At 39.4% G+C, this 6,000-nt stretch overlaps 1 long non-coding RNA gene across 4 annotated transcripts in view; it reads left to right on the top strand.

Moving 5' to 3' along the window:
* LOC137378461 (uncharacterized) overlaps positions 1-4,730 on the top strand; it is a 74,211-nt gene extending 69,481 nt beyond the window's left edge. For 3 of the 4 annotated variants that reach the window (XR_010976612.1, XR_010976613.1, XR_010976611.1), the window contains exon 3: positions 2,940-4,730. This is a non-coding gene — a long non-coding RNA (uncharacterized lncRNA). Of the gene's footprint in view, positions 1-1,573 lie in introns of all 4 variants that reach the window. The other variant, XR_010976614.1, reaches the window with a different exon arrangement.
* The last annotated feature ends 1,270 nt before the right edge of the window (positions 4,731-6,000 follow it).

The following is a 6,000-nucleotide window of genomic DNA, read 5'->3' on the forward strand; positions in this document are numbered from 1 at the left end:
CGATTTAAATTTGGCGCACTCCAAGATGATGTTTTTTCTTACATTAAAGTAAGTCTCGAGTGCCTTAATGACTTCTTCATAACTAGCCTTCTCTTCGCCTACGCCTTGTGTAATGAGGATGTCATCTGCACAATCCCCCATTGCATACAATAACCTGCTCCTTGTCTGACTTCAGCACGAGATCCGATGCAGTACAACACCTTGCAAACCTCCGGGCCCATTTTGGCCATGCCTCAGCTTGGTTCAGTCCAGCTACTTTTTTGAAGTTCTCTGGTAAAGGCAATGAATTCTCCATCTTTTCTTCAGTTTACCATTGCCACCATATAATAAATATTCTGATAATTCTAAGGCTAGTTTTGTCATGACCAGAGCATCTCTTCCCATTGTCCTCATAAATGGTTTCTGAGGGTTAGTCCATTGTCAGACTGGATATCAATCATCCACATACCACCTTGATAAAATAGAGCTTTTCACACCCATTTTCCAGATTTTAAGTTTGGAGTCGAAGAGTCTGCAACAGTATTGTGAACCCAGTTGTTTTTTAATTAGTTGGAGAAATGCGTCCGTTACCGCATTTTAATAATTTTTTAAAGATATGTGCAGATAGGTCATTTGCATTTTTATGACTTCGCCAAGACTTGTCCAGATATGACAATTAGTTCGGGATTCTTGCAGTTCCATGTGTATTGGCAGGAAAGAAAAGGTCACCTGACCTCTCAACTCTATTTTGTTTTACAGGATAGTGTCCGTTCTGGGTTATTAATTCATAAGTTTATTTTTACAGTTCAAAAGTTCGTAGTGCATGAGCATGACAGTTGCAATTAAAATCTCACCATGACAGAATAACTTCTGTTTGGCAGTTAATATATTAATTATACTATCTCTCCGACAGGACCACCTCCCATTGTTTACTCTGTTGAAGCTGCAGGCCTTATTCCTGATCACACATTCATGGACCCAGATTTTCATGAGTCTAGCATAGTATTGGTATTCCAAATGTTCAGGAATTGACACCATAGAATGCAGCAAAGAGAAGGGGGAACCATGTATCTGCTTTTGGCAATCTTGTAGTGTAAACACATCCTAAATTGTAAAAAGTGCAGAGGTGCTGGGTGAGGGTCACCTGGTAGGTGGGAGGGAAAGTTAGATGATTGTCACTGAGTTAGAATCATGTACCTCCCAATGGCTTATCCAATGGTTAGAATTACAGACAATATACAGCACAGAAACAGGCCATTTGACACAACAAGTCCATGCTTTCATTTATCCTCCCATCCTTCCTTATCTAACTGTATCAGCATAACTGTCAATTCCCTTCTCCCACATATGCATATCTAACTTCCCCTTAAATGCATCTATGGGTGAAGAAGTTCCTTCTGAATTCTCTATTTGATTTCTTGGTGACTATCTTATATTGATGGCCTGTAGCTTTGCTCTTCCCCACAAGTGGAACCATACTCTCTGTTTCCACCCTATCAAAATCTTTCATAATTTTAAAGACCTCTATTAGGTCACCCCGAGTCTTCTCTTTTCAAGGGGAAAAAGACCCAACCTGTTCATTTTCTCTTGATAGGTATAGCCTCAGCCAATTCTGAACCTAGAATTTCATTAGAAGGCGCCAGAGAATACACTGAGTCATGTGACATGTCCATCTCTGTGAAAGCTGGGAATTTCCTTGAACAAAGACAGTCAAGCCAGTAACTCAGACTGTGCAGCAGCAGAAAGGCTGTGTGCATCCCTCTCTCTCTCTCCCAGATAACACCACAAGTTTGAAAACCGTCTGTAACTGTGGATCCTCCAAGCCTACAGATTGCTGCAGACAGAAACCAGGGGAAGAGATCCACCTACATGTCTGCCTCCAAGAAAGCCCTGAACCAAGCAGGCCACCACAAAGTGCACTTTGACCAGCCAAAGGCTTCAAGAATACAACTTCTGCCGGAAGACCACCAAATCATCCAACCTTACAGACTGTGTATTTAATTTCCATTTATTCTGGACTCTAATCCAACCACAAAATCTACTTTTCACTCAGTAATCTATTTGTTTGTGTGTGTGAGTCTCGTGTGAGTAGGTGCATGAATGTGTAGCATATTTTTTTTTACATCGGGTTTAGATTGTTTAGTATAATAGACTCCCCTTTTTCTTGGTTAAACTTAAGAAAACCTGTCCGATTGATTCTTTCATGATCACATTAAAGGTAAAACACTTACTGAGGTGGTAATCACAACCGCTGTTTAAGAAGAAATAAACCCTGTTATGGTCAAATAAGGGGAATGGCAAGAGGGGAGTCTTGACCCCTTCCTTGTCTGGCCGTAACCGTGTCATGAAGCCTACAGATCAGAAAAGTCCCATGTTTTATTTTGTGGTCTGTCCTGAGAAAGAAAAAAAAGACTGTCATTTATATAATGCTTTCCACTACCTCAGGACTTCCCAAATTGCTGTACAGACAATGAAGTACTTTTGAAATGTAGTTACCATTGTAATGCAGGAAACAAGGCAGCCAATTTGCACACAGCAAGGTCCCAAAAACAGCAATGAGATAAATGAGCAGATAATCTGTTTTTAGGAATCACTGACCCGAAACGTTAACTCTGCTTTTCTTTTCACAAATGCTGCCAGACCTGCTGAGTGGTTCCAGCATTTCTTGTTTTTATTTCAGATTTCCAGCATCCGCAGTATTTTGCTTTTAATTTATCTGTTTTTAGGTATTGGCTGAGGGATAAATATTGGCCAGGATTCCCCTGCTCTTCTGCAAAATACTGCCAGGGGATCTTTTTGGTCCATCTGAGAGTTAGCTAGAATTGCAGTGTAAGTGCTATAAGTGGTGTCAGCACTCTTGGGTTCATGCTTCTGGTTGCTATCCAGTGACTCCTAGAAGTATGAAGGATTGACTTGCTCCTGTTGCCTCCCATACTCAAATAGCATGCTGATATCCATAGGTTCTTGCATGAAGAATAGCTCCTTGGATAAGGTATTGGCAAGCGACCAGCATCCATACAACATTAAGGGATCAACGCCTTCAGGAAGAACGGGGTACAAAATTGACAGAGAAAAATTGGCCAGATAGAAGAGGAGGTACAACCTCGATCAGCTAAACAAGTTGTTTTAATCAAGGACTTTTTTATGTTCTTAGGTAAACTGATATCTTTTTAATTGGAAATGTTGTTTTCTTGTATAAATTGAGTTCTTCACTGTAGTGTAATTGTAGTAGTTTTATATTGTTTGTGTTTAAGTTGCTAATTTGGCACATTTGATTTCATTATTATGACAGCTGTGTATTCAGGTTGGAAGGATAGAGAAATTGCATCAGTGGTGACTTAAATGTTCCAACTTTTTAACAAGACTTATACCATTTAAATCATTTTGAGTACATATTCTTGTAGTCCAATGGTAATGTAAAACACATTATGTGAATTAGAACTAATCTGCAATGGAAATTATGCGAATTGGAAAATAGAGTTAAGAACAATAAGTATGAATTCTTCTGATCACAATTAATTGTAGCAACATTCTAAATGAATTTGTGAAGCATTGTTATGTTTGGTACTTCTGAGAAAAAAGTGTTTACGATTTTGTTAGAAATATTGAATAAAGGAAATCTTTATGAATGTATTTGTGATGTCACTGTGCATAACTGTATGAGAAATGGATACACCCTTTACCCCTAATCTGCCCATCAAGCCTTCCTCATACTCATGATGCCTTCACTCCACCCTGCAGCAATGTAATCTCCTAGGAGAGGCATAAACCAGGGCCAATAAGAGAAAAATAAATGTGGAAAATTCCTCTTCAACCCCCTCAGGCGATCGAAAAGGCACTTTCAATATAAGAAAGCGAAGAACGTATTGATCTAGCATCGACACCTGCTCTGTGTGGCATTAGCTGACCCTCTGGCTGCAGTGGGCTACAATTAATCACAGCGCTGTTGGGCTAGAAAGATGAAAAACCTGCCAAGATTTTTACTGCTCATTCCTAATCCTGTCCTTAAACAACATTTGTCGACATCACATGAGGATATGATCAGGTTCACCTATGATGACTTCTGCAACCAAGTAGCCTGCTGACACATATTGTCAAGGCTTACACATGAATAATGCACATTGGATCAGATATTATAATTGGTGGCTATGGAACTGTACACCAGCAATGAGTCAACATTTTCAGGAGAGGTAAGGAGGGGAGTAAACTAGGAGCAACAATGCCAATAGGCTGGTTTATAAAAGAAAGTATTTTATATCTCAGAGATGTCACGATGTGCTGATGTAAATGAATCAGTTAGAAGTGCTTTGATCATTCACAAATGCAGCAACTCCTTGTGCACAGCTATGAGCTGAATGAACTAGGTTTGGTGCTGTTGGTTGAAGTAGGAATCTTGGCCAAGGCATCAGGACAACTGCCTGCTCTTCTTTAACCTAAAGCACCCACTTTGACAGGAAGATCATGCCCCAGTTTAATGTGTCATCCAAAAGAAATGTGAAAATGATATTACAGATTTATATATTTCTCTAAGTATATTTATTATGTTGACAAGTATCAATGTCAGGTTAAGTTGATGTTTTGATTATTGCTTGGGAAAGCATGACTGTCAGTCAAAATGTTTGGAAACATTTGCTCCTCTTTATTCATAGTTGCTTATTTTAAATTATCTGTTATTTTAATTTGAAATCACAGAGCATCTCCTGTGCTGTTTCTTTAACTTGAGTTTTTTGAATAAAAACTTATTGAATTAACAGGACTAGATTGTGTCATGAGTTTCTTTCTGTTATCTTAAGCAACACAATGAGGTATGTCGATTCCAGTTCCTTGAAGATCTCTGGAGGGTTTATTAACAGCTAAACTAGTATATACAATACAGAGCAAACTATATACAGAACCTCTATTTAGGGTGTTCCAGTGCAGAAACCATGGCTTCTAGTCACATGACTACATCCTGGTACTTAGCTCATTAGCATTCTGAGTTCTTAAATGGACATCACTTTTAAAGCAATCATCCAATCCCCTATTTTTCCAAAGGTAAGTCTTGTACACAACAAGTAAAAACACACAAAATTGGATAATATCAAAATTACCTATACAGGGATAGCGATTATAAGATTTAAAAGTATCAAGATGAAATGTACTTTAGGCTGTTAAAAGAAGCAAGAGAGGAAATAGTAGAAGGTTTGACCATCATTTTCCAGTCCTCACTGGATAAAGGTGTGGTGCCAGAGGATTGGAGAACTGCTAACGTTGTACCTCTGGTTAAAAAGGGAGTGAGGGATAGACTGAATAATTACAGGTCAGTCAGTCCAACCTCAGTAGTGGGAAAATTATTGGAATCTATTCTGAGAGATAGGATAAACTGTCACTCAGAAAGGCTCAGGTTAATCAAGGATAGTCAGCATGGATTTGTTAAGGGAAGATCTTGTTTGACCAACTTGATTTAATTTTTTGAAGAAGTAATAAGGAAGATAGATGAGGGTAGTGTAGTTGATGTGGTTTACATGGATTTTAGCAAGGCTTTTGACAAGGTCTCACATGGCAGACTGGTTAAAAAAATAAAATCCCATGGGATCCAGGGAAATGCAGCAAGGTGGATACAAGATTGGCTCAGTGGCAGGAAACAAAAGGTAATTGTTGACAGGGGTTTTAGCGAATGGAAGGCTGTTCCCAGTGGCATTCCACAGGGCTCAGAACGGGGTCCCCTGCTTTTTATGGTATATATTAACAATATGGACATAAATGTAGGGGGCATGATCAAGAAGTTTGCAGACGACACAAAGATTGGCCGTGTAGTAGATAGTGAGGAGGATAGCTGTAGGCTGCAGGAAGATATTGATGGTCTGGTCAGATGGGTAGCAAAGTGGCAAATGGAATTCAACCTGGAGAAGTGTGAGGTGATGCATTTGGGGAGGTCAAACAAGGCAAAGGAATGCACGATAAATGGGAAAACACTGAGAAGTGTAGAGGAAGTGAGGGACCTTGGAGTGAATGTCCACAGATCCCTGAAAGTAGCAGGGC

This window comes from Heterodontus francisci, chromosome 16 (genome assembly GCF_036365525.1).
Source record: "Heterodontus francisci isolate sHetFra1 chromosome 16, sHetFra1.hap1, whole genome shotgun sequence".
NCBI classification, from domain to species: Eukaryota; Metazoa; Chordata; class Chondrichthyes; order Heterodontiformes; family Heterodontidae; genus Heterodontus; species Heterodontus francisci.